Source organism: Lactuca serriola, chromosome 6, assembly GCF_051521515.1.
Source record: "Lactuca serriola cultivar US96UC23 chromosome 6, Lser_US96UC23_V15, whole genome shotgun sequence".
NCBI classification, from domain to species: domain Eukaryota; kingdom Viridiplantae; phylum Streptophyta; class Magnoliopsida; order Asterales; family Asteraceae; genus Lactuca; species Lactuca serriola.
In genome coordinates, this window is record NC_136413.1 from 102,968,996 (window position 1) to 102,987,224 (window position 18,229).

General features: G+C 37.1%; 1 pseudogene; it reads left to right on the forward strand.

The window, feature by feature from the left end:
- LOC145060044 (uncharacterized) overlaps nt 1-17,308 on the forward strand; it is a 51,854-nt pseudogene extending 34,546 nt beyond the window's left edge.
- The last annotated feature ends 921 nt before the right edge of the window (nt 17,309-18,229 follow it).

Genomic DNA, 18,229 nt, shown 5'->3' on the forward strand with positions numbered 1-18,229 from the left:
TGAATGGGGAACCTGCTGATAGGTCCAAAAAGAGTTTGATCAGAAGAGGAATTGTACCTTTTAAGATCCTTGGTGACAAAAAGGTTGATGTCAATGCCCATGTCGAGACCAGCATTCGCATGTAGATCAGAAATACATAGAGACCAAAATCGAGCAAAGGTGAGCTCGGTTGGGTTCTCTCTGGGGTGCTCTTTGGGAATGTACTAGAGGAAATCATCCCAAGGAATCTGGCCGTAATTGACATCGTGGCCGGTGAAGATGCTCCATACCAATTCTAACAGCTTTAAGCCCACGTTCTCGATGCCTCCGGTTCTGCCGGATAGACAGCGAATGACAAAGTGGCATACGAACTGCCAAACCGCAGGCAGTTGGTTCTTCTTGAACTCACCCATCCCTCGGATCGGTTTCTGATAACCCATTTGGTAGAGTGCGGTGGTGATGTCAGATAACGATGGTGTGAAGATCTTGATGGAAGGATGAATCAAAAGGTTTATGGCAGTCAAGAACTTCTCTTTGGTCAAGATGACCAGAGAATCATTGATGAGGTTAAGATGCACTTCTTGTGGGTTTTCCAGTGGTCTGTATGCAGAAAAAGCACACTTGAAGAGTGTAGAAATGGGAACAACGTTAGTGAATGCGTCGAATGGGCCAAATAAGATGTGGTTCTTAAGGTGCTTGATCATCAGTTTTGTTGAAGCATTATACGATTGATGATCTTCAAACACTGCACGGAAGTTGCTTGAGGCGATTGTTAGTGTTGTGGAACCAGTTTGAGTCATGGAGCCTGAAGCCTTGGATTGCTTCTTTGATGAACCTGATTTCGCCATTGAGAGATTGAGATTGGAGTTCTTGAGAGCTTTTGGGAGTTTTTGGAGAGTTTAAGAGAGAATAATCGATTAACAGAGAGCGTAAACGAAGGTACTCTAACCTTCCGGTACTCTAACCTTCCGGTCATGTGCAAGGAGCAGGCACTGTCAATTAACCATTCTTCTTCTTGTTCCTCCTTGCACAAAGCCTGAGAATTACACGGTTAGTTTAGGCATCCAAACAAGTTTGGAGCCAGGGACGATTGATGTATTCTTAAATGATGCATGGTCCGAGGTTGCATGGACATGTCTTTTGTCAACTTTTAGACCTAATCCTGGGTGTTTGTTCAGATTTGGATTATTACGAGGTTTTTGAAAAGTACGAGATTTCTGACTTTTATTTGACTTGTCATGAGGTAAAAACTTTTGACAGCTGCACTGACATTTACAAAAAGAGGGTTTGTCACTGAATCTGACATTGTGCTTGGTCAGCGGTTTATGGAGTGAATTGGACTTGAAATTTGTCCGAGGTGGGTAACTTCTGAAAGATTTGACATTTGTTTTCTGAAAAGTTTGTTTTGAACTAGGTTTCGCACGTGGAAATCTTTGAGTCTTTTTAGGTGGATTTGGCAAAATTCCTTTCCACTTGTTTTGATGTGATTTTAAAATTGTTGGAGTGGGTAAAATTCCTTTCCACTTGGGGTCATTTTGGGAATAGACCTGAAATACGTAGTTTCTTACAAATTTGACATCTTTTTGGGTTGTGTCAGAAGTAGCAGGAATGGCTTTTGAAACTGAACTTTCCTTTTTGTTTGTTTTTGATGAAAGAAGAGTTTTTTGAAATGTAATTTGTGAAAACAAATTTTTCTGGACTCCTGGATTTTGGAATTCTCACATGTTTCTTATTTTTTGAAAAACATTGTCTGCTTTTGTTTCGAGATCGAATTTCTTCTTTGAAAGCTCTTTTTGCCAAAGATTTTGGTGAACCGCAGTCATTGTTATTCAACTACGGTTTCCTAAGATTTTTTGAACACTTTTGAAAACGCGGACTAGAATCATCAGAACTTGAGGATTTTGGAATTTGAGAACATTGACCTACTTCAAAATTTTCTATAGGTAATTCGTGAAAAATCGGTTGAAGAGTTGTAGTTCCTTGAACTGAAGAGTTACAGTCATTGTTATTCAACTGCGGTGAGGATGATTTGACTACCGCAAAGTAGGTTTTCGATGAGACTGCGGTGGGACACTTCTGGGACAATTGACTATAGTGTGGAACACTACGGTCTGAGGACAAAGATGGAAAGTCCTTTGAGACTTCGGGGTTTTCAACAACAATTTCTTCATCAACTACGGATGAAATTTGAGAATTTGAAAGAGTGGTGCCACTGATGGGAGTTTGATCACATGTGTGACTATAATCCTCGGACACTATTTCCTCAATGACACAATTATTGCTCAAATTGTGCAATCTACCGAAGTAAGTTTTGATATCTTCGGGAAAAGTCTTGTCATTGACAGGGAAATGAAATTCTCTATCATAAGGACATACACTCTGTCTTTGTTGAACCGGGGTGAGGAATCCATTGTGGTAGGATACCCATTTGACCAACCCCAATTATATGTATTGTCCACGGTTCCATTGTTTACCAAAATTTCAATAGCCTCACTTTCATTAAACAATTTTTCAATTAAGAGATTTAATCATACAATTTCTCTCTGAGCTAAATCTCTTTGATTCAAGGCTATCTCTAACTGGGTTTCACTTAACATTCTAGCATCTTTCTCGAACTCTAGATCCTTCTCTAACATTGCCATCTAAAGTCTCTTGTTATCCAGTCTTCCTCTCACATGGAACATCTCTTGGGACGCAATGTTCTTCTCATATAGGGCTTTGTTATAGTCTGTGTAAGGACGGCAGTACAAGTGTCATTAAGATCATCTATGTAGGGTTGACAGTCATGCATGCTATAATTTAAAGTTTGGATCATGAGTTTTACCTGTTCAACGATGCTTAGAGTCCCATCTTTCGCCATGTAGCAGTAGTTTTTGTTCAACATTGCTGACCCATCATCATCCGCAGTGGCCAGCATGCAAATTTTCCCTTTTCCCTTCACACTGATGATGGTCTGTTCTTCGTCTCCTGATGACCAAACTTGGTGGTCTCTTTTAACTTGAGCCACATATGCCCTTGCCTTTTCTTTTTCTTCCAACTCTTGAGCCATTCTAAGATAGAATGCTCTGTCCTTGACTACATTGGCCTTACAATCTTTTGCGAAGTGATTTTCTTTGTTGCATTTGTGACAAATCACAACATCAGTCTTGTCTTCTGATTGAGTACCGGAGTCATTGTTCTGAGGAGACTGCGGTACCTCCTTGGGTTGATTGTTCTGAGAGCCTTTAGGATACCGAGAGTGGTTGTTCTGAGGACCGAAGTTACAGTTGAATGGAGGTTTGTTGAATTGTTGATTCTTGCGGAAAGAGGAAGGTGGTATGCGGTTGAACTGTTGGCTAACTAGAGCAATAGCCTTCTGAAATTCTTTTTCATCATCATACTCAGAATCCGCTTCGTATGACTGCAGTGGGGTATCATACGATGAAGAGTAAGGTGATTGCGGTGGAGCTTGTGCTATGAGAGCAAGTGGTCCTCCGAAATCAGCACAGTCTTTGAGCACAGTGGATTCTTGTGCTTGAAGTTCTCCATAGAGTTTGTAGAGTGATAAAGAGTGAATCTTCCTGTCACCTTGGACTATCATTTTGGCCGTAGTCCAATGTTGTCCTAAGCCATTAAGGAACTGGAGATTGGTTTCATGGTTGCTGCGGATGGTACCAACATTTCATAACTTTGTCACTATCAGGTTGAATCTCTTGAAGGAGTCTTCCAAACTTTCACCAGCATGAGCTTTGAAGTTGATGAAGTCGTTGAGTGCAGTAGTGAGCTTCTTATCTTGTGCTTGTTCTGAGCCTTCGTATAGGTTTTTGAGTACATCCCAGATCTCTTTTGCTGACTTACAGTTTATGATAATATCAAAGTTGTCAGGAGCGACACCACAATAAATTTCATAAAAAGCAATAGCATCATTTTCCATTTTATCGAGATCATCCTTGGTAGGACGGCTCATGGTTGGTTGACCTCCTCCTAATCTGGTTGGAGCACCGTCAGTTTGAACTGGTGTGAGGATTGGAACATGTGGTCCTTCTTCCACGGATCACCATACATCTCTACCCAATCTTCTTAAGTACCACTCCATTCTTTGTGACCAGTGATGATATTCATTTGCTACCAGTATCGGAGCTCGGTTAGAACCACCAACAGTATTGGAGACATTCAGAGATAACGATTGTGCCATTTTGTTTTTTTTTTTTTTTGAGAAATGAGCTTTAGTGGTATAGAAGGCTTAATGAAAAATCAGAGTTCCGATATTCAAAAAGCAACCACTTTGGCTCTGATACCAATTGTTGAGAGAAAAACTTGGAGACACACTTGAACAAACGTTAGTACAAGTATATTGCAGAATAGAGTTAATCTCAAAGGATCTAAAAGCTCAACAATAATATAGTTAGATAGTTAGATAGTTAGTTGCGGAAAGTAAAGAAATGTAAATGACAACAGTTGTTATATCAAGAATACACTTAAACTGATTCATAACAAGGAATGCATTCACTCCGAGTTAGTAAGCGAGATCAAGTTTAGTGATTAAGTCTAGAAGACTTGCTCCGAAGAGAGGTTATGTTCCGGTAGCAGTTTGAGTGTGAAGAGTAATAAGATAGAGAAATGAAGAAGATAAGAGAGATGATTGAAGGAGAAATCTTGTGTATTAAGAAGTTAAGAGTTCACACTTTGAAGTAGAGAGTGTGTTTTTGATACAAGAGAATGAGTCTATTTATAGAGACTCTAAAACAAACTACTCTATAAGGAGCCATGCAAGGCATGCTGGATAATAGAGTACATTACATAGGATAAGTAAAAGAAATAACTAAGACTACGGATGCTTAAGACTTAATGACTCCGGATGCTGAGATGGTTGCTGATGGAGAACGGTTGCAGTTACAGTTGTAGAATTGACTCCGGGTGCTTGATTGCCTGCGGGAGCTAAACCGTTGTGGTAGTAAAGTGAAGGTTGCGGTAGTTGAGTTCAAGAGGGTCACTTTTATGATTCAACAGTCCTCGACAATTTTGCTTAATCATTTTAGTTATTTCCATTTCTATTCCTTTTTCCATCTTAATGCCCTAGGCATTTGGAAAATTTAGAATGGATGAATATTATAGCACATGTAATCAAACCTATACCCAAAGCATATGGGACATGATTTATGCTATAAAAAATTTTATTTGCCATGTTTTCATAATTCGAACTATGAAGAGGGATGTCGTAATCGTAATCGAATTTTGAGAACGCAACATATATAGAATTTCCTTATGTTGAACCATTCCAGCATAACATTCATATATATTCTTGACTAAAGTAGATTAAATTCTCAATCTAAGCTTGTAGAATTAGAGTGAATTATAAAATCTTCTCCCTTAATTATAGCAAAACAACGTTTTTAAGGCGAATTGAAACTTTTGTTTTCAATAGTTAATATTGCTGACTTGCAACACTTAACATAATAATCATGCTCCCACTAGCATAATGATTATTATCTTACTAGCATAACACTTATGCTCCTAATAGCTTTGACATGTATCCATAGATCAGCTGAACTTTTAGAAACCAACACTTTATTGACTTTTCTACCAAAGTTCAGATTTCTGATACGCAATTTCTTTGATAAGACTTTATCGAAACCATACACCTTTCCTTCGATAACTCACTTGTGTGTCTAAACAATTATGAAGCGGGATGTCATAATCATAATGTTTAGACCTTTTGTCATTCTCACAATTGCTATCTACTCAAAATCTACTTAGTGAAAGAGTTTCCTTACCATCATTTTCATGAATCGAAGAGAAACCTTATGAAACTTAGATTTTTATGGTGTATGTGTTCCTATCCATGTGAATTTGCCATAATCACAAGACAAGGTTAGTGACAAATTGAAACTCATATAGACTGAACTTGTTCAATCTTAATTTCTTGCCACCTGGTAGCACAATGCCATTGCTTCCGGGTTGTTATGCAAACAATTGAGAACTCATAGAACTCACAAGCATAATCAACTTTTAATTGGAATAGACACAGAAATAAGAATATGTCAACTCGATAGGTTACAAACCTCAAGTTGTGGGCTAGTGATTAACAAAACTCTTGATTAGTTCTTGAAACTATTTCAGAATCTTTTAGACTCCCACCGTCCTCTTGACATATAAGACTTCGCTTTGTCAAGAACCATTCCTTGACAATACAAATATTCAAGAGCTAGTGCGGATTCTTATCAAGTTAAACACTTCTCACTATTGGTCTTAGTTGGTCTTTGTTTTATCCAAAACATCACAACTTACCAATCTCAAATGTACAAGAATAGGAAACATCTTACTCTACATTTGACAAGTGTTATGAACTTTCTAACGACTATGTCACTCAAGTTACAATCTTGGAGTATAACTCCAGGATTTGTTTTTGGAACGAAGTATGAATTATCTTTTGATTTAACCATTTCAACAATTCACGATTCCTCTCCTCAGGCAACAAACACACTAAGGTGTCCTTAGAGGATCAATTGTGATATGGTTCCATAATCACTAGGATAATCATAAAACAAAATACACAAGTACTCTCCCATCTCTTCAGATTGGAGAAACTTTTATCTTTCTGCCTTATTTGATTCTTCTTATTCATTTTGCCATACATTGAAACTTTTCCAATGTTTCAGAATTACACTTAAACCCGTAAGCATAACCATATTTACTAAACTTTAGTAAATCATAACGAATAATCTTATCTACCTTTGTGGTGGACCTGACTAGTACACAACTTAATGTACCCGATCCTTTAGTCCTTTGCTTGACTCACATGTTAATGTGAACAAGGAATCAGTCTTAATTTACCAAAGATGAAAATTCTCATTCATCACACAATACAACTTGCATGATTCCAAGTTTCTATCCAACTGAAACTTGGGTGATGAGAATCTTTGCTTATTTGGTAAATTATGACACTACCACTAATGAAAGAATCAAATCTATTTACCCATATTGCTTATCAATGGAAACATATAAGCAACAACCTTTTTCACAAATGCCATTGTAAGGATACTTAAAATAAATAAAATCAAAACCATTTTCTTTTATTTTAAAACTTTGCGGAAAACTTATCCTTAGAATCCATATGGAAAACTTGTTGTTATCTATTCCTAAGCAATATATCATAACTCTTAAGTAACAACATAAAATTCTGATCACCGAACCATGCGATCGAAATCCATCTTCACGATCAGAATCAACATATACTTCCTTTAAGTTTCTTCACTCTTCTTTGATTCTTAAAACATCAATATGTGACCCAGTCACAACATGCAATAAGAATCTCAGAATAGAAACTTAATAAAGTTAGATAATGGACTTTACCTAAAGCAGAGTCAAACATTTGACTTTACTATCCTTATGGACTTTTAGGTAAATTCGGCAGCTTCGCAACCACTGCCCTTCCTTTGGCAACAGAAACATATGGACTCTTTGGAAACGGTACACAGACTTAGCCTTTCTCTTTACCATTTGGTCAATCAAGTTGACTATGGCCAATCCCTTTCAATTGGGAAGAGAACGTTTTTCTGGACTTCCAATGTTACCATTGTCAATGTCCATGGAAGTTTGGGAAGTTGATCTTCCAATTAAATTTTGCTTTACCAATGCTCCAAATCATTGTTGATTCAGCATCATCAAGCAAATAGGTAAGATCATTAAGGGTCATGTCGTGATCTGTCATCAGGGAGTGACTGAAGAACCAAGTCAACAGCCAGCTACCTCGAGACTTCGACACCCGACTCTCCCGGCTTGTCAATGTGGGGCTTAATCTCCAAGACCTAAGCACATATAGACTTTGTTTGCCAATAGGGATTGAGTGACTTAGAACTTATCAGGTCTTGAAACTTGTGGGATAGGGAGATTTATTAGAGGAGGTGGAGGAAGTGAAGTATGATTTCCAGTCCCACTAATGCACAACAAAGGGATTGATCTTTCACCTTGGTTGCCATTTGGGATATCATCTTCATTAGGAAGCTTGTTCCTAAAGATTTGGGAAGACCATAGTTGTCTAAAATAGACATCTATAATGGGAGAAATTCAAGCTAGTTGATTTAAAGTCCTTAATATAACACCCAATATGAAATATTAAGGCTAGGACCCAACAACCTATTTATAACTGGAAGAGGGATGTCGTAATCCAAATTATAAAATAATTGAAGGTAGGTAAATGACGATTTACCAATTTCCACCATAAAAACGAAATATAATTAAGTTTTTAATTGGATTTGAAACTCCTAGATCTTTTGAGATACATTGAACTTTCAATGGCATGTTTGAATCTCGATTGTGCCCTCTCAAGTTTGTGACTGGGATGCCGAGGATCAGAAACAAGGTGTGAATAACCATACAAATTGACTTGGTACCCATAACTTTATCACCTAATCGATGTGTCGGTTAGCCACACAGCTCCACCGATCTATAATAAGGTCAAGTTACCCCTTGCCACACTTACTAGTTCTTGTTAGTGTGCCGGTTAACCACACACGCTCCACTAACAACTTGGTAAGGTACAAAGTGTAATTTTATGGGTAGCACCAAATTCACATTTTTCTAAAGTAACTAAGATTGGGAATTATTAAGGTATAGTTACTTTATAATTTCATTATACTTTTAATTAGGATTAAGGTCCTATCCTACCTTTTTCGGCTAACGACCCTCCACCAGTCAAGGAAGCAGTGGGTGAGAGGGGACACCCATTAAACGCCATTTTATAGGCAGTAACCTTATACCCCCCTTGTAGACCGGCTTTGTGAATGAGGCCTACTAATGGTAAGATTGACTTACTCTTATACATATATATATATATATATATATATATATATATATATATATATATATATATATATATATATATATATATATATATATATATATATATATAATTAAAATTATAATAATAGTATAAGGGTGTATTTTAAGCATTTAAAATACTTGGTGGTTTAATCTATTAATTAAACTATACTCTTAATTTAATTAAACTTAAACCATGTCTTTATGGAATTATTAACTATTTTAATTAAACACTTTAATTAATTTAATGAAGTCCATAAAGTTTGATTTTTTTTAACTTTTAAAAAAGATTTAATTTGGAATTAAAGTGTAAGACTTTACAAATTCCAAAACTTGAGGGCATGTTTTGAAACTATTCCAAGTCTCTTCAATTTGTAACTTATGAGTTTTAATGGTTCATAAAAATGAAGACTCTTCATTTTATAAAACCTCTTTAGTTCTTTAATCACAATTTAAAGAAGTGACTTTTGGTTATCCATAACTTGAGGACAAGTTATGAACACCGTCATTGCCATTAAGATCATGAATTAATCAACCATGCAAGTTACAAACAATTCCTATGATCTTCTAAAACTCATAAGAACAAATATTCATATCAACAATTTCAAGAATCATAAATAAACCATATAAAACTTGAAATTTTGATAATAACCATTTATTTTGATGTGAATAAACTTTACCATAACATCAAAATCAAGTTTTAAGAACAAAAACACTTTGTGGTAATGATTCTAATCCAAAACAGGCCAAAAACAAATTTTTTTTTTCACTGAACAGTCACCACCTCGTGGTAAACTGGCAGATTCCAAAAAAAAAAAAACGATTTTTGTTGCAAATTGCATCAAGTATACAGAAAACAATCATAGGCTCTGATACCACTGATGGGTTTTGAGCATTCTAACACTTCCTAAGTGTACATGCAACCCTAATAACCTTGAATCTATGTCTTCTCTATATACATGCAAATATCTTTTTCAAGGTTATTTCCTAACTAGCATGGCATGGGGATTACATAAAACACAAAAACTAGTAGAAATACATACCTTGTTGTTGCTTGGATTCCTTCCAGACTTTGTGAGCCTAGCACCCTAAATGTTGTGCCTCAAATGCTTCACACAACACCACAAAACTTGGAATAACTTGAGAGAATACTTCTTACACTTGAAAATTGGTTATGCCCTCTCTAGAAAACACTCTAGTGCCGATTTTGCATGCTATAGGGTTTCTTTTATAGTGTGTCATAATTAGGAGTTACAAATGTAAACCCTAATTGTCATGACTCTTCATTTCTCATGACCCATGGGTTTGTAACTCCCATGGACTATCCATGGAGCTCCATATGGTTATAACCAAACCCATAAACCATGGATCATTAATCCACAATAAAAGAATTAATGATTGACATAATCAACCCTATATATTTAATTAGTCTCACTTTGATCACCAAATTAATACTAGATTAATACTTGATCAATACTAATTAAATAATACTATTATTAATATAATAGAACTTATAATATATTAATAATCACAAGTGTACATTCTCTCATTTTGTTTATCCAAGTATTGCAATGCCATGCAACCCAAATGGACCATGTCGGGTCGGGTCAAGTACATACCAAATAAAGTTATGGACTTAGACACTATATCCAACATTTTTCTTGGCTATTCACTCACTTCAAAGGCATACAGAGTTTTGAACAAACGCTCCAAACGTATTGAAGAAACATACTACGTAACCTTAGATGACACTTGTGACAACCCAAGTTGTTCCGTTACATTTCCCCGTTACCGTTAACGGAATATTCCAGTTTGTAAAACTTCTGTTAATTAGAGGTCGTCAATTTAATAAACATCCCAAGTGTTACATTTAAGACGCCGTTAAGTCGTGATTAAAGGAAATAAAAACACATAACACATATTTCCATTTAATTGGAAAAAGTTAGTTTTTATTATTACGACCACTAAATCGGGTGCGACCAAAAGCCCCGTATAACGGCAGTATCGGGTAGATTCCCACTGAGCTCCAACTCCCACCCATATATAAAGGGGAGTAAACTCCATTTGGAGCTTTTCCACCCTCTCTCTCTATACTCTCTCTCTAGACTCGTTTTTCGCCCCGAATCCGCAACCAAACGCTTCCAAATCGTAAGTCCGCTTACCCAAGCTTGTTCTAAACATATTGATTCGTGTTTATAGCTTAGAAATTGGAATTAGAAGCTGTTGAAAAGGAGTTTACGGCCTAAGCTCCTCCTTAGGCCGTAAACACCTTATTTGAGGCCAAAAAGACCCAAAAATGTCCCTAAAGGCTTGGAAATAAATTAAGGGATTTGCCTAGGAGTGTTTAAACATTAAATCACATGATTTTAGGGGGTAAAAGAGAGTTTACGGTCCAGGCATATGCCAAGGCCGTAAACACATCTAAACCTTGCAAAGGTGCCCCAAAAACACTCCTAAATCACCCTAGGGCTTAATACATAAATTAGGGGCATACCATTTAGGGTTTAGATCATTTAAACACAAGGAAATGAAGGGGTAAAGGGAGTTTATGGCCCAGACATGTGTCAAGGCCATAAACACCCCTAAACATGCCAAAAAGGTAGTTTTAAATCCCCCAAATGGCCTCACACTTCCTTATAAATTACTAGCAAGGTATTAGGGGCTTGAAACTTAACAAAACTCAAGGAATGAGAGTTTACGGCCGTAAACTCCCTTAGGAGTTGTCCCTGGGCCGTCAACTCCCTAATGAAGCCCTTAAAGACCTTAAACTCACTCATGCCTTTTGGATTTGGACTTAGAATAATTCCATGAACAAGCTAGAAGCCTTAAACACACTAGAACCCTTCACCATGAGTTTACGGCCGTAAACTCATGGTGAGTAGTCCCTAGGCCGTAAACTAGGTAATTAGAGTTTACTCTCGGAGAGTAAACTCCATTCCTAAGCCATACACACCTTTAGACGCTACCCGGGACACTCAAACACTTAACCAAAGTATTTTCCGCTCCTTTGATCGCGTATATTTGCTTAATTAGTGTTAAATATACTAATTGTATGTGAACATATGTTATCATATGTTAAATAGGTCATTGTGTGTGTTCAAGTCCTTACGTGACACCGAACGCCCGAACGGCACCTTCGTCGGACCTACTTACACCAGGTGAGTTCATACCCCTGAATGAACCTTTTAAATGTTTTTACATGTTTTATAGGGGGGGGGGGAATACAAGTTAAACATGCAAGTTATCATATCAATCACATGTGATTGATAACCCGCATGCACAAGGTTTTACCACACTTTACACTGTTTTACCGAGTAGGACACTATAATGGTTTTCAAAAGGGATTTCAATTGTTTCAAAACTCTTACTTATACTGTTTTACCTAAATTCATTTTAAACTGGTTTATGAAAGATTCCAAAGATTTCTCAAGGTTTTCACACTTATTTTATCAAAGAATACTGATGTGTGTAAAACCCACTAGTTTTAAACCTACTTTTAATTATCAAATAACACACGAAAGGCAGTGAACCTATCAATTGTGGTATAGTTCAAGCAAGTAGGGTATCGAACACAGGGAACGGCAAATTAAACTAAAAACTAATTTAATCTAAGTTAATTAAAAAGCAGGGGTTGTTCTCTAGTTTTACAAGACTAGAAACTTACTAATTATTACTAATTTAAGCTAGAAAATAAAGACTTTGACTAGATTCAATAACGGAGAAGTACTTCTATTTAGTTCAACTTAATTGATCCTATGGTTGATTTCAAGGTAAAAGTGCAATGGATTAATTCTTTTGCTAGTTACCGATTCAATTGATTAGTTCCGTATTCACTTCATTAATCCTTAGCAAATAAATCAATTTAAACAATGGCCAGTTGTCTATTTCAATTAAATTTACTAGATCTAATATTCGGGTTAAGTTAGACTTGCAATAGCTAATTAATTTATCCTTTTAATTAACTTCTTGTTTAATGGTCATCTCACAAGCTTGCACATAATTTTACTTGATTTTCTTATTAATCCTAGTTTCATGTTCACTACACTAGACATATGACAAAAAGTGTTCACTAAGCATATGAGATTGATAACTAATAGATGTTCATGCTAATTAATTATCTCCCTATTAACAGAAAATCAATTATCATTCACACACAAGGTTCTTTAGCAAGCTAAAATAACTAAATTAACCAACATAGAATTAATCCTACCGAGAATCAAACCATACTACCAATTTCGTATTCCCAAATAGAAGTTTAAAGGGTTTAGCTCATCATTGAAATAAAATTCAGCAAACAAACAGAATCTAAATGTTCAAACATAGTAACTAAACACAAAGATTTAAGAAGTATGATAAATTTTGCCTCAATGATCCTTCGGAATTGAACTCTAGCTCGCTTTGACGATCTCTAAGGATCCTTTGGCTTCTCAATCGCAGCAAAACCTTTCTGAATCGTCCCAGAACTCCCTCTCTCTCGATCTGTGGAATTATCTTTAAATAAGCGGTTCAACTCGTCGAGTCAAGTGGTGACTCGCCGAGTCCCTCTCACATTCCCCGTATTGCGATAACAATCTGGGATCCCGAGTCATTATCCTTCTGATTCCTCGACCGGACTCGTCGAGTAGCTATATGACTCGACGCGTAGAAGCTTTTTTTAGTGTTTTTCCTTCTTCATTCCACTCTCAATCTTCTAATTGCTTCCCTTGCTTCCTTTTGCTTCCGAGCTTCATCTTTGGACTGAAAAACATAATTTAACACTTTTAAGTACCTTTTGTCCATAATATGCGATAATTTAGCTAATATATGAATAAAAAACTATACTAAATACACACTAAATATGCACATATCAAATAAAAAATGCGATTTTCCTAAATATAAGGGTTTTCCAAGGTTTTCATCAAATTTCTCTTTCACGTAGAATACTTATACTTGTTAGTTACCGCTGCTTCGCTTTCACTTATTGTAAACTCCTACTTGATAACGCTTTCACTTCCTAATACGCTTACATCTGTTATCGTCTCTATTTCACTTATACTTGTAGTTGCTTATACCTGATAGACGCTCTTACTTCACTTATTGTCGTCTCTACTTCGTGATACGCTTATACTTGTTCGTCACTCCTACTTCACTTGCGACCGCTCCTACTTCACTTGTTAGACACTCCTACTTCACAAGAATCACTTCTACTTGATACACACTCAGACATAGTTGGATCTATGTCTGTGCTTATATAGGTACATATAAGTAATGATTGAAAGGCGTAGGAAGGCTCGTCTGCCCTATTTCCTTTTCTTCGTTGAGATGTGGTCTGGTGGGATCGAATGGCCGTCTGAAGGTCGTTTGATTCATTAGTTATATATTATGTATATGATTATGGACATACAAGAATTCTCTAGTTAGTTCAGTTAAGAGTCTCTACCTCTAGTCTACACTTACATTAGAAACACACTACCCACTATTTGGAAGTCTCTACCTCTAGTTCAGCACTTACACACTACCCACTATTTGGAAGTCTCTACCCACTATTTGGGATGCATCTTTAGGACACGACCTTCTCCGTCGTCTAGTTGGTAACCAGAATCTCCTGTAGGGAGAGCGGACATTGTGTGTATAGATTTATACGGGATTGACACCCCCGCACCCAGACTGCTAGCTACAGTCTCGGCCTACCAAGCCAACGGGTGACAAATGTCATATTTTAGACGCTTGTAAGGCGTCTGGTACTCTAGTCAGTATGGTTACGAGTATCCCGGGTTACCTTATAATTCATTGGCTTTAAGGTAACGGTATTTCACCGGCAATTTACACTGTATGCTGGTAATTCATTTTCAAAGTCACACTGTTTCGACCTTACAATACGTATCTTTCATTTGATACTGTCTGGGGTCTGTTTTCTCTGTTTTGACCTTACAAGACGTATCTTTCATTTGATACTGTTTGGGGTCTGTTTTCTCTATTTTGACCTTGCAAGACGTACCTTTCAATTGATACTGTCTGGGGTCTGTTGTTCATTGTTTTAGACCTTACCAGTTGTACCTTTTATTTCGTACCTTCTGGGGTCTGTGTCTCCACTTGTTAGACTGAACCAGGCGTGTCGTTAGTGCGATACTCTCCTGGAGTCTATGATTCCTTTGCCTTAGTCAGCAGTCCTCACTGTTGAGGCATATGTATTTCCCCGATGTCTCTTGCTTCCTTAATAATCAAATTCAGTATTTTGATAATGATAGCAATTAAGGGAAAACTACTTTTTACCACATGACACTGACCAGTCTTGGTAGAAGGCTGCTTTTATTAAAGAAAATATAGGATTTTCTGGAAAGAACTCTAATACACATAAAACACTTAAACTACTACTTATTAAAGTTATTTGATTGAAACGTCACTAAATACTTATGAACTCACCAGCATTTGTAAAAATGCTGATACTCGCTTTTCAAATAACTAGTATTCTCAGGTTAGCATTAGACAGGTACACCCCCGGAGCTGTTGATGAAGACGGCTTAGTACCTTACTGTACTTATTATATTTGTTTGTATACTTTGAATTGTTGTAATGTAATCATGTAAAACTATTACTATTAATGCAATGTTTTGTTGTACTTGATTACTATAATGCATGTGTTGTGATACTTGACATGATGTCATCCACCCCAGAATGTTTCCGCCGTTCCCGTTTTGGGGTGTGACAACACCTATATGAAGAAAGTTCAAAGAAGCGAAAGTGCCTTGGGGGAAATATTTCCTGAATCAGGACAAGTCTCGGTTCCCATTTCTAACTTGTTTGAAGAGTACATAAGGCTATTTGATGAACCAAAAAAGGTTGTACACTCAGAGGCGAAAGCAACAGACAACAAAATCGACAATCTGAAAAAGATCATTGATGAAGCTGCAAAAGAAATGGAAAATGAACCTCCTAAATCGACTAAAGGCCAACCCTCAACTGACCCTCCAAACAACAACTCAACGTTCAAGGGGGAGGGTTCATCTGCAGCAAAAACAACCGATATGTTTTTCGATGGGTAGAATCCAATTCCATCCCCAACCCATAAAAGTCCAGTCGAGGGGGAGCATCCAACTCCAATCCCACCCAATGAAAGTCCAATCGAGGGGGAGAATCCAACTCCAACAGAGGAGGAGAACTCTGAACTTGACAAGGGATAGCTTCGCCATTTCAGGGGGGAGAATGAGAAACCAAATGACAAAGATGATCAATCAGAACTTGAAGAAGAAGTAAATGCAGAGTTGGATCCAGCCTATGACCCTAATTACCCTCCTTTAACGAAATGGACTAAGGATCGTCCAAAAGCACAAATAATTGGTGAATCATCTGAGCGGGTTCTAACACGTTCTCAATTGAAAGCGAAACAAACTGCATTATTCTCTAATGTTGGATTCTGTATGTTTAATTCGTTTGTATCCAAAGTCGAACCGAAGACGGTTAATGTTGCACTTGATCAAGCTGATTGGGTACAAGCTATGCAAGATGAACTCCATGAGTTTGAACGTAATCGAGTTTGGAGGTTGATTCCCACTCCAAAGGATGTTTCGGTGGTCGGCTTAAAATGGGTCTTCAGAAATAAGTTGGACAAAGAAGGGAACGTTATACACAATAAGGCTCGGTTGGTGGTGAAGGGATATTGCCAAGAAGAAGGGATAGATTATGAGGAGACCTTTGCTCCTGTAGCAAGGTTGGAATCAGTTAGAATCTTTCTGGCATATGCCGCTCATAAAAACTTTGAAGTTTTCCAAATGGATGTGAAATGTGCTTTCTTGAATGGGGAACTAGAAGAAACGGTGTATGTTGAGCAACCACCTGGGTTCATGAACGAGAAATACCCTGATCATTGCTATGTGTTAGATAAAGTTGTATATGGTCTGAAGTAAGCACCGAGGGCCTGGTATGAAACTTTAACTCGCTTTCTTAAAATTTCAAAATTCAAGCAAGGTTCGGTTGACCCAACCTTCTTCCGAAAGAAAGAAGTCGAACATCTAATGATAGTTCAGATTTATGTCGATGACATCATCTTCGGCTCTACGAATCCTAGCTTAACGGCTGAATTCAGGAAGTTGATGGAGACTAAATTTAAAATGAGCGCAATGGGTCCAATTAATTTTTTACATGGTTTAAATATAAGACAGGGACCAGAAGGTATTTTTATCAACCAGGAGGCCTACACGAAGAACTTGTTGGCAAAGTTCGGTATGACGGGAGATTCGAAAGTGAAGGTTCGTATGGCGTTTGGCACAAAGTTAACACCGTCTTTGGAAAAACCGGCTGTTGATGTAACACTCTATCGTCAATTGATAGGGTATCTTATGTATCTAACGGCTAGTAGACCAGACGTTATGTTTTCTGTTTGTTATTGTGCCAGGTTTCAAGCAAATCCAAGAGAGCCTTACATGGTGGCAGTGAAAATATTTTCCGTTATCTGAAGCGAACCTCTTCTCTCGGTCTTTGGTACCCTGCTAATTCTGGATTTTTTGTTCGAGCCTTTTCTGACGCCGATCTTGGAGGGTGTGGTCTGGACTGAAAGAGCACAACTGGTGGATGCCAATTCCTTGACGGTAAACTTGTTAGCTGGCAGTCCAAGAAGCAAACCTGTGTGTCTCTTTTAACAGCCGAAGTTGAGTACATAGCTACAACATCTTGTACCTCTCAAGTGATATGGATACAAAGCCAAATAAGAGACTACGGGTTAAGTATGAAGAAAATACCTCTCTATTGTGACTCAGAAAGTGCGATAAGAATATGCCACAATCCAGTGCAACACTCAAAGACAAAGCATATTGCACTGCTATACCATTTCATCAAGGACCATGTAGAAGATGGGAACGTGGAAGTACATTCCGTTCGGTCCTCTGATCAACTGGCTGACATATTCACTACAGCCTTACCAGAAGCAAGCATCAATAAAATTTTACAAGGTTTGGGAATGATGGAAGCAGAGTCGGTGCCGAATCCTCAAACCTCTATCTAAAATTAGACAAGCGAAATAGAGCGAACGCTCGGTCTATTTCAGCTCCATAATTTTTGGGAAACGAAATGAACCGAACACTCGGTCTATTTCTGCTCAATAATTTTAAGGAACCGAAATGAACCGAACGCTTGGCTTATTTCGCTTCATTATTTTTAGGTTTGGTTTCGGCTGTAAATTTTGTTTATTTTTTTTAAGTCTATTTCTTTCACTATTTTCTCTTTCATTTTTATTAATTTTTTTAAGAGTGTTTTGTGCTAATTTTTTTTATTTTATTTTTCTGTTTTTATTATTTTTCTAGAAAATTTCAAAACTCCAAAAATATTTTTCTAAAAGTTTTTTTTGTTGTTTTATTTTTTTGTTTTGTTTGTGTGGTTTATTTGTTTGCTTGTTCTTTTTAATTAGGTCCCAAGTATTTCAGTGCAACATAATTTGGAGCTAAGGCAGGTATGATTCTTTTCATATGAACTAATTAAG